General features: G+C 35.9%; 1 long non-coding RNA gene across 3 annotated transcripts; it reads left to right on the top strand.

The window, feature by feature from the left end:
- Window positions 1-7,875: 7,875 nt before the first annotated feature.
- LOC141427084 (uncharacterized) lies at window positions 7,876-11,588 on the top strand. 3 transcript variants are annotated; one of them, XR_012451303.1, is made up of 4 exons: window positions 7,876-7,978; window positions 8,443-8,547; window positions 9,012-9,095; window positions 9,173-11,588. It is a non-coding gene; the product is annotated as an uncharacterized lncRNA (long non-coding RNA). The 3 variants fall into 3 exon arrangements; XR_012451302.1 differs by having other exon boundaries at window positions 8,443-8,769; XR_012451301.1 differs by having other exon boundaries at window positions 8,443-9,095.
- The last annotated feature ends 397 nt before the right edge of the window (window positions 11,589-11,985 follow it).

Below are 11,985 nucleotides of genomic sequence, written 5' to 3'. Positions count from 1 at the left end.
TTTAGATCACTTTTCCTTAAGATTTTTTTTCTTGCAGCTAATTTTCTTTGAAAATACAAACTGAGACATGGATGCACAGAAAAACCAGAAAAAGAGACCAGCGCTGGGAATCGAACCTGGGGATCTTTTTCTGGTTTTTCTGTGCATCCACGTCTCAGTTTGTATTTTCGATATGATTTCACGGGATACCCGTAAAAGTAACAAATTTGGAGTTGAAATAAAAATACAAAAAGACTCCAAAAAAGCAATCATAATTTTCTTTGATTTGATTAGTAATGTAAAGCGAAAAAATTATATACAAAAAAAAATAACGAAAACAATTTTTGTTTACCAATTTGAAATCAGTGCTTCACCACGAGCTAGCAGTAATTAGGCCTACAATAGTCGTCTACCTCACCTCCATACCATTACATTGGGCTTCTATCACTCCTTAAGCACCAAATTAAAACTGGCAGAAAAATATTTTTAAGGTTTTTCTGTAGCCGGTTCAATTTTTTTTAATAAAATCAGTACCTAACAAATTCAACACTCACGTTTGACAGAGCAGACAGACTTTGAGAGAGACGGAACTGTATTCTCAGCCAGCTTAGTCACCGCCACTGGTGTACTAGCAGTAACGGAGTACATTTTCGAGTGACAACTAACACATATAACACACTATGTCTTCACGATAGTGAAGAGGAAGTCTCTATAGGAAAAAGCGAGGAACACAGGTTCTTGTATTTAATTGGAAACCTAAAAACATTTCGAGAATGGTAAATAAGGCTATTGAAACTCATGAATAAATTAATATGCTACAGTAATAGAACGAAAAACTTTCTCGCTACCAGGTGTCTCATTGTTAATTCACAAAATTTGTGTTCAAGAGATTTCTGCGACGGAAGTTTGGGACGTAGCACGAACGTGAGGGTGAAGACGTTGATAATAAAATTGTTTTGTCATCGTGAATATCTACCTAAGTGAAAAACGGGCTAACTGCGTGTTGACGCGCGGTAGTAGGGTTTTGGAGGCGGCATTGCAATGTTAAGTTGTCACTGACTATTTTGTACAGACATAAACATTCTATTTAGCTGTAAGGACATTATTGACACTAATCCTGCCGTGAAGCAGCAGCCGGTGAAATTACTGGCACTTGAGGTATCCCTTCTTAGGCCTCTAGGTTGGCAACGCGTCTACAATCCCCCAGGTGTTACAGGTGTCTATGGGTTGTGGTGATCTCTTACCATTAGGAGACCCACTTGCTCGTTTTCCATCCAGTCGTTTTTTTTACATATTATGTCATAATTTTTACGAACACAATATTTCCTTATTTAATCGCATTTAAATAATACGAGAAATACCTAAATTGACTGGTTCTGACGATATGACGAGTTATTAATACTTAATACCTAACACCCTAAAAGAGAAAGGAGAAGTGAAGCAAGAAATAGGTAGAAAAGAAATAAAAGAGAAAGTATTTAGGCGTCATGTCGTGTGAAAATTCAAGGAAGTAGCACTGTGCCGCAAATATTATGGAGACAAAGATTTAAGGACAAAAACTAGACATCATGAACATTTTTAATATGATGATAATTATTTATTAACCTTTTATTCTATTATATCAGGGTTTCTCAAACTTATGGCTCCACGTACCCCTGTTAAAGTTTCTAGACAATAGCGAACCCCTAACCCCCAACAAAAAGTAATAAAATTGACTGTTGGAGAAACTAAAATAAAAATGCAAAGACTCCAAAAACAATCTTAATTATCTTGCTTAGTCTTGCAGCCTGGTGGTTTTTGGAGTCACGTAAACCTTGTCGCGAACCCCCTACCGTCGAATAGCGAACCCCTAGGGGTTCGCGTACCCCACTTTGAGTAACCCTGTATTATATAATTCTTTCTTGTCCTCATATCCTTGTCTCCATATTTGCGGCACAGTACTGCTTCCTTGATTTTTTTTACACGACATAACGGCTACTTTCTCTTTCATTTCTTTTCTCCCTCTTCCTTGCTTGAGGTACTTCTCCTTTTCTTTTTAGGGTGTTATTATAAATAATTTATTGTATCAGGCGTTACTTTGCGGAGGTCCATATCAATGAACTAAAAGAATTTCCTTGCTCACCCGCTACCTTTTTAAGGTCGCGGGTGAGCAAGGAAATTATTTTAGTTCATTGTTATGAATAATTTTTCATGTAGTAAGATTACGAGTACCAATCGTTGTTCCTCTTCAATTATCTATTAATGACATCAATATTCTTTCCTCTTCTACTTTTTTCAAAACTACTTTATTTAAGCAGCCATCGTGCCATCTATTGAAACATTGTCTGACATAAAAGTTGGACAGATTATAAAAGCCTCAGAGCAGGCCTTAACCCATACTAAATAAGGTTAATGTGCAGATTTTAACGCCACATCACCGCAAACGACTCGATCGACCTACTTTGTATTCATTTCTTCGCAGTTTGGAGTCCCAGCCAGTAGTTTGGCAGGGTAACGGATGGGCAGAAAAAAACTGCGGTATCGCTTGTTGTGAATACTAACTGTGGAGCAAAGGATGAAATGCAGCGAGGACAATTCGTAATTACTATGATAATTTTAAAAGGATTTTAGTAGTTAAGAGAAGCTTCTAGTAAAATTAGAGCAGGAAAAGAGTAGATTTTTTTTTCATTGAGGGTAAGAAAAAACTAAACAAATTAAAAAAAAGAAGTATAAAGAAAACATTTGTTTCTTACAACAAGGGACAAAAAAATACAAAATAAACTAAAATTTAGGGAGAACCCGATGATTTGCTTTATATTAGAATTTCATGTCTTTATGCATAGCATAAGACTAGTAAATTTTATTTCCAAAGGTATACTTCGAAAGTTTTTTCTGCATGCCGAATTACTTTGAGGCGGCGGGTCGTACACGTCTAAACTACTAATGTTTAGAGTGTGTACCTATGCCTAATTCCTAATTGAAGAAAACATATAAAAAAAAACTCAGAGGGGCGAGCCCGGGCCCAAACCCAGTCCCTTTGCTTGAGAGGCCATTGGACAAACCACTAGGCTACCACGACTTTATCACATTTTGTGAACGTAGCTTTAGATTATTTAATTATTAACTTGTGTCAAAAAAAACTTGTCAAGTCAATGATCGCTCTCGCTCATTACTTAGATACACCACAAAGAGGCAATTTCAGTTTCGAGTGCAGTCTGGCACGCTCATGTGTCTGTAAAAAGTATCGAGCGAAATAAATACATTTTCAGGGTTCCGTAGTCAAAATGACAAAAATAGCACATGAATAATGAATACTTAGCTATTAGTTGAATAGTTATGAGTTGCTCCGAAGACGAAGGGCTACGGATTAGCCCGAAACATTTAGTCTCTACATTGTTATTTAGTCGTAATGCTGCACAAAAAAATAAACCACGGTCTTAAAGACTATTATTATATTATCGAAGGTTTTGTAAAATATCACTAATAAAATCGTAAATTAATAAGTAGTTAAACATTTAAAACAACATAGGGTCACTCGCGTTGCCCCTAGCAACTGACGACCGTCATCTTGGCAGCCTAGCAACCAAAAAACGCTGAATGAAACACGTTTCATGTATGACGACACCCTTTAATTTTTAACTTTATTTTATTTTTAGTATTTGTTGTTGTAGCGGCCACTGTAATACATAATCTGTGAAAATTTCGAGTGCTAGCTATTAAGGCTCAAGAGATAGAGCCCTGTGACAGACGGACAGACAGACCGACAGACAGCGGAGTCTCAGCAATAGGGTTCCGTTGGCACCCTTTGGATACGGAACCCTAAAAAGCATTTTACTCTAAATTACACTTCATGCAGATAATCGATCTGCTTGTCTGTAAGGGGACGATAAAATAAATAGTTTATTCAAAACTAATTCAATCATCCGAAACATTAATGAAGATTTAGTTAGAAAAGAAAATATTTTTTTTTTTATTTTTTTTTTTATTTAACGTGTGAATACTAGGATCCCTTGCAAATTGAGCCACAAAGACTTTCAGCGATAAAGTAGTCGGGTGCCGACGGACACAGATTCATGCTTTCAGATCGCAGCCATAAATACGACGCGCTGACTTGCAGGCGATTGCATTTGGGATACTTCTGGTTCACGATTACAAAGCAGTGCTAGAGCATAGGACTTAAATAACTCTGGCTATAAAAAAAATTATGCACGCTTAAAACGGCAATTCTCATTCAACTGTGCACCAGTCTTATTACAGTGCCGTTTTTTTGCGCACTAGAATGATACATTAATTAGATTTGGGTGCACTGTTGAACGAGAATCGGAGCCCTCCTTTTTCCAGATATGTGCACTTAGTCTAATTACCATGTCCTTTTTGCAGGAAAAAACGAACCGGTAATTGGATAGGTGCACAGATGAATGGAAATGGTCGAAAAACATTAGACATTTATGTGTTATGGAATGCAGACCGTAATTACCTTTAATTAGCTTCTGAGATTTTGGCGCAGCTGCATTCAACAAAAGTTACGGGTAGACTGCAGAAAATTGTAGGTGGACGATATTTTTGTCCAAGCCGTTGCTTGTTTTATCCTCGTGTTTATTATCTTGTGATCTACAAGTGAGCATAGGTATAAATTAATGTATTAATGCCTTCCATGCCAATTTATGGTCTATGGTATTCTATTTAAGTAAATGGTTATGAATGATTATAACCTAAGGTACTGTCTGTCCTAGTTGGTTATTGCTCGTACGGTGGTGCGAGCGCCCAATTAAACTATTCACATTGCAATCTCGCATACCAATATCTAACTCAACAATGCACTGAAACCCTTGCGCCTTAAATATTTTGGGAGTGGCAGTAATTATGAGAAAATATCACGAAAAATTTAAACAGTTCCAGCAGAGACTCGTGTTAGGGGCAATTTAGAGGTCGCATTGATCAGTCGCAGGTGAAGGCATTGATCAGGTTGCGACAGAACTTCTAAGAGATAAAAGAAAAGAGTTTATACTTAGGATAGAATGGCATACTTGTAAAAATAACTTCAATTGCTATTACCATAATTATCACATTCAAATATATTTTTTGAAAAAGCATATACAAAAAATGTTAAAATTATTGTCTTAATTTCCAATTTTCCATCAAAAAAGTTAAATAATACAAAAACTAGTGTAAATTTCTTAAGAAAAAAAAAAGTAGCCCTAGTATGAAGAATTTCAATATGAAAGCATCGCAAAACATTATTGTTGAACGCATTTACATTAAATTCATGCCCAGCATATCCAATTACGTATTTTCATACAAAACCACTTAATATCTCTCATCCCTTTATTTTCGCAGTATCATAAGTGCGTTCGCATTCGCGAGGCTCTAAATAATAAATCCGTCGTCGACAGTCGTTTTGTCTCGCTGACTTTTCATTCCCTTTGCGTCCTTTTCTCTCACGGCACTCTCTGTTCACATCATTTGTGGGCTTTATCGAGAAGAAACGACGATATGATACGATTAAGTGTTCTTGCACAATTAGAAACCTTGTGGAATCCTTGAGCCACAGACTAACTACACTCAAACAAAAATAATACAGAATATTGAGAGATTGCAAGAAATTTGTTTAGAGATTGTCTTAGACTGTGGTACAAAGTAACCGCTGGTGTTGATGTATGTAACGGTACAAACGCGAGCGTTCATTTACTGTAGGAATGTCAGCTTTCAACAAAATCGAGTTTTAAATTTTCAGTTCCATATGCTCTTAATGCTTTCGTTCGTTAAAAAGATATAATTTGAATACTTACACACGTTTCTGTTCAAAGTTTGCTCAAAAATTGTTGCATTATATTATCATGTTGGTATTTTTTATCTTCACATTTCACATTGTTTACGACGGAACAACAAAACAACAAAAAGCACACAAACCCTTCTCAGCAGTTTTATACAAAAGAAATTTGTTTTGTTCCTTCGATATCATACGCTTTCGCCCCTATTCCGTGTCGTGCGACATTATCTAGCGCTCATTACGAGTCGTGAGACAAAGCCGACCTCCACTCCATTATAATAAAAAGTAAAAATTATCGAGCGACAGAAACGGGCTGCCACGAAATGCTTCCGTAAATTAGTTTACTTTTTTACGTACCCGTTTTGGTTACATATTACGGAAAAATGTTTTAAGATAGTAAATATATAACATAGAGTTCTTTATAACTTTGTCGGCTTTTATAATTTACTTATTATATTTCATGTATAAATATGCTATTAATATTATAAATGCGAAAGTTTGTGTGTGTGTGTGTGTGTGTGTGTGTGAGAGAGAGAGAGAGAGAGAGAGTTTGTTACTCTTTCACGCTAAAACGACTTAACGGATTTAGTTGAATTTTGGTGTGCAGATAGCTGGATATCTGGAATAACACATAGGCTACTTTTATCCCGATATTCCCACGGGATAGGGATAACATTTTAAGATAACAACCACTGGGCCATGAAATTCGGCATGGTTGTTTTTAATGCAACGTCAATGAAAACCATTTCGGGAATTCCCACGGGAATTTTTGTTTGTTATTCCTTCACGCTAGAATGACTGCATGGATTTCGATGAAATTTGGAATTTAGATAATCACGAAATTTGGCACTGATGTTTAAAATGCAACGTCAGAAACATGTAATTTTGTAATTTTTGGAAATCCCGACGGGAACTTCGTAATATCCCGGAATTTCGATACTTCTACGCATACTAATATTTCTACGCGTGCGAAGTCGCGGGTAAACACTAGTAATAAATAACTGTAAACCTGCTGCGTTTATAAATTCTAGCACAGCGTGACATCAAGCGGAACTTTAACTGGTGGTAGATTTTTTGACATTCATAAGTGCTTGTCAGCCTAAATTGAATAAAGATATTTTGACTTTGACTTTGGTCACGTCTTAATATTTTTTGTTTAATCAAAAAAATAAAAAATACATGTCCAATGTTTTCAAATAATTTAACTAATGAAGTAGGTACAAATAATGGAATCTTTAGCATTATCAGGAAATTAACCTATTTAACACAGTTCATTTTTTGAATTCCGAATCGAGACTGTATCATAATCATAGCCTAGCAAAGACGACCATTACTAAATATACTTACTGTGATTTCGTTTAACGGTAATTTATGATTCAAATTGTTTTCATCATCAGCTTTTAAATTTCAACTCACTTCATCACAAATATTTAGCTTATCTGTCATTGCAAAAAACAATTTAGTAGCTCTTTTTATAGAAGCGAAATCCCCGCACTAAAAGACGAGGGCAATTTTCACATGTTCATAAAACAACGAATAGAAAGCCGTAACTCCACATTATGTGTAGTTCCGGAGTCCAAAGCCTGTGCCCATTTTATTTTCCGGCAAGCAATTAAAGCCTCGGCAAAGGAAGCTTTAGTCTTTGTTGTGTAATACGGTGCGTCGGAAGGACATAAAAATATGCAAATTGATCTCTTTGTTAAGAGAAATGCAGTCGTTACTAACAACGAAATAAATTTGGGAGCTTTGACGCATTCACAGCCGGTTGCCAGACCTGAGATTTCGCTACGCGCTGTAAACGCGCATATGCGTTCAAATTACTTCTTGATTACAATAGCGGTGCTGGGTGAAAAACACACATACGCAACACGGAGTTCGGAAAATACGCATCACAGCATTTGTAAAATAACATGGAGATTCTGGCAGGCAACTCATCATGTAAAAAAATATCAAAATTCTAAATTCCAAATTATCGATTAACTGCTGTTTTTTATTCTGTGTTACGCTCTAGTGTTTAACAAGGCGTAACTTCTGATAGAGCCAAATCTGCATATTTTGAAATGTTGTACGTAAATTTTCTGTCACTCGGTAAACAATATTATTGACATTCTTCACTTGAAATATGGGTACGCATACGCTTTAGCGCATGATGCAAATGTTGTTTGCTCAGAACATTTTATGGAGTCTGATAAGTATGTCACAAAGAAAGGTTTGCGGCGACTAAAAAAATCTGCGATTCCGCACATTGAGGTATAAATATAAGCAGCAGTTCTGCTTTCTAAAAATCTACATACCTAGAATAAAACAAAGTACCTACCTACCTATTATTTTCTAACCGACTTCAAAAAAGGAGAAGGTTATGCATTCCACAGTACCTTTGTATTTTTTTGTTTGTTCACCGATTTCTCGGTCAATTGTGGGCCGATTTTCAAAATTATTACACTCTATACTCCTGGGGTGAGCATAAACTATATATATAACTATATACATATATATATATATATATATATATATATATATAATATATATATATATATATATATATATAGTTATATACCTTGTGCCATCCACGAAGACGCGTGATTTGTCAAAATTAGACATTAATTACATTGTAATAAGAACCAAGCTCGAGAGCCTGTTGGAATCATATAAAATAGCCCAGCATACCTTTGTCTCTTTGGAAATTAAAGTTCAATACAAGGTTTTAATTTTAGGTGGAAATTATATCAAACGAGGAAGGTCAATCTAAAACAAAAAGAGCGCGAATTGAAGTTCCTTCTCCCACATCTACATCACCGGAAACACAACACCTGGCAACTGTAGGTTTGAAATGTGCATTTTCTTCTAGTTCTGGACTAATTCCGCCTTTTGAACACTTGTTATTATTTTGTGCAATAAAAGTTAAATACTCAAATATAAGTAAAAAAATACTTCATTAGGTCATTATCGTGCCAGAAGGACATAAATATGAGACGGAAACAGCTTTGTGTACGAAAATGACGCAAAATAATTCCTTCTGTTTACCTATGGCAGATGATAATGTAAGTGTATGTTTGTATATACATAATATTATTTGTAATCATTTTTTTATCCTAGCCCATTTTATGTATTTTCCCGATGAATACCGCGATTTGCAAAACGTACGATAAGGGGCAGGATGAGGATATCGGGTTAACATTTACGCCCGCGATCGCTTCTATATATTAATTATTGTATATTGTACGTTGTGCATCAAAATATTTCCTTCGCATTCAATGCTAAAAATAATAATAATTTATTTTAGATTATCATGCCAGTACCTGTAGATTTTGGAAACGGGGGAGAATTTAATCCTGGGTGTTCATCCTTCATCCAACAAGACCGAAATGTAAGTCTGGCCATTTAAAACATTTTTTTTTTAATTTCTTTTAAATGTTATTAATAAATAATAATGATACATCGCAGGTTGTCATGGAGCAAGCACTAAAACCACCCGATCAAGCAACTGTATTGCAAAATTTGCTACAGTGTATTACTCCAGCAGTTTCCCCTTCAACATCAATAGGATCAGAATTTGATTCTCCACGTAAAAGTATTATGAGGAAAGACCTTATGAAATGCCGCCAACTAATATTGAAGAAAAATAAACAAATTAATACTTTACAGAAGAAAACTACGAGAATGAAGAAGAAAATTGCGTCTATGAAAACGGCCATGACAGTTTTGAGCAAACAGAAAGATGTAGACGAATCTACTCTCACAGATTTGTCCCGCCATATGGAAGTAAATACGACATTTAATGCCATATTCCTTAAAAATAAAAAAAATAAAAAAAGGCCTTTTTCCAAATATCCGCCGGGAGCACGAAAATTTGCCCTAACGTTACATTTTTACTCGCCTGCAGCGTACAAATATTTACGAAAAGTATTTGACACTTGTCTGCCTCACCCTAATACATTATACCAATGGTACAAAAGTGTTGAGGCGAAACCTGGATTTACTGCAGAAACACTGGAAAGGTTAAAACAAAAATACACGTCTGATCACAAAGAAATTATTTGTGCACTGTTGGCCGACGAAATGTCAATACGACAACAAAAAATATGGTGCGGTGGACGATACGAAGGGCTGATTGACATGGGTATAGACACACCAGTTGAAAATGATGAAATGGCCAATCAAGCATATGTATTTCTACTAGTAGCACTGGATCAATCATGGAAAATTCCACTGGCATATTTCTTCATAGCTAGTTTAAAGGCTGAAATGAAAGCAAATTTAATTAGAATGGCTCTTATTAAATGCCAAGAATTAGGTGTTAAAGTCGTTTCTCTAACGTTCGATGGGTGCAAAAGTAATATTTCGTCAATGAAATTACTTGGTTGCAAAATTGACGATATTGACAATCTAAAAACGTCTTTCAAGCATCCATCAGCTTCTCATGAAGTAGCGGTGTTCTTGGACGCCTGCCATATGGTCAAACTAATTAGAAATTTGTTTGAATCCAAAAAATGCATTTATGACAAAGATAGCAAGGCAATTAAATGGAACTTGCTTTGCGAACTAAATTCTCTTCAACAACAAAATGGATTGAATCTGGCTAACAAGTTGACTACGAGACACATCGAATTCAGAAACGAAATCATGAAAGTCAAGTTGGCCACTCAACTTCTGAGTCGCAGCGTTGCAAAAGCGATAGAATTTTGTGACTGCTCTTTGAACCTGCCAACATTTAAGGATTCCGCGGCAACTACAAAATTTATACATATAATAAACGATCTTTTCGATGTACTAAATTCGCGGAATTTTAAACAACCTGGGTTTAAAAAACCATTAGAACCAAAGAATGCGGAAAAATGCTTTAAATTCTTAGAAGAGGCTAAAGCATATTTAAAATCACTGACAGTTCACGTGATCAGAAAAAAAACAATAAAAAAAAAAGTAGAGAAAATAGTTCAGTACAATACTGAAATTGTACCTATTTACAAATGCCAAGCAAACACCGGACTCATAGGACTTTTGGTTTGCATTGAAAGTATCCAGCATTTGTACAAAAATGTTATTGAAACCAAATACCTCTCCTTTTTATTGGCTTATAAAGTAAGTCAAGACCACCTAGAATTGTTTTTTGGCCAAATAAGAAGCCAAGGTGGTTTCAATAATAATCCTAATGCGGTGCAATTCAAAGCTGCATACAAAAAAATTTTGACACACGTTGAAGTCGGAGAAAAATTTACTGGAAATTGCATACCACTGGATAGCATACCAGTTCTAAGCGCAAACGCAGTCACCAACATTAATAACACTTCGGCTGGTTATCGCTTGGACATTGACTTAGAAGAATCCGCGTCTATGGGGGCATTTAAAGAAAGATTAGAGGAGTCCGAAATTCAAACATACACAAACAACTGCGATATAGTTTCTGCCACATTGGATTGCGATCATCTTGATTCCGAGCTGATCAAACAGATCGTAGGATACATCTCCGGTTTCGTTGTGAGATATTTACTGAAGCATATAAAATGTGAAGATTGTAAAGACCACTTGCTAGCCAAAGAAAAAAAAACATTTCATAAATTAATTGACATGAAAGACTTAGGAGGATTGTGCTATAGCTCCGGAGATGTATTTGTTATCTGTAACAGGGCGGAGGTAGTGCTCAGAAAGCATTTACGTTCAGGCGGTAGTAGGTGCGAAAAAGAAAAAATTTGCGTGCAAATTTTAAAAGAATTAATGTATATAAAGACATTGACCGAAGTTAAACACAACCATCGCAACTGGTTAATAAAGTCCATAATTGCGAAATATGTTGACATACGTCTCCATTACGAAGCTAGAAAGACAAATCAAGACCTGAAACAAAAATCTAAACGACAATTATATAACAGCAGCAGCAGCAGCAGTGACGTACGTGACGTACGACGGTGCGCGCGTGCGTATCGTTAGAGCGAACGGTCAGTTTATCCGAAATAAATAATGGCGTTAAACGTAGTTAAGTGCAATAACTGCAACATTGTGATAAATGAAGTATTAGCCTTCGTCCAAAATAAATGTGGATCCATGGACGAAGATGGGCTGGTGCGCATTTGTGCCTCGGCATTTACTGTTGAAGAAATCGAGGTGGCAAAGAATTTGCTATTTAAATCCGTTTCAACAACTAAACGGAACATTATCCGTAAGGGGAATGGGAAACCACAGAGAGACCTTTTTGATATTGTTTATCTGGTAAAGAACACGAGAGTTGATGAAATACCAATCTTTGTGGCGAGACAATTGCA

Source organism: Choristoneura fumiferana, chromosome 4 (assembly GCF_025370935.1).
Source record: "Choristoneura fumiferana chromosome 4, NRCan_CFum_1, whole genome shotgun sequence".
Lineage (NCBI taxonomy): Eukaryota > Metazoa > Arthropoda > Insecta > Lepidoptera > Tortricidae > Choristoneura > Choristoneura fumiferana.
Note: the sequence above shows the minus strand (reverse complement) of the source record. Positions and strands in the feature narration are given on the sequence as shown.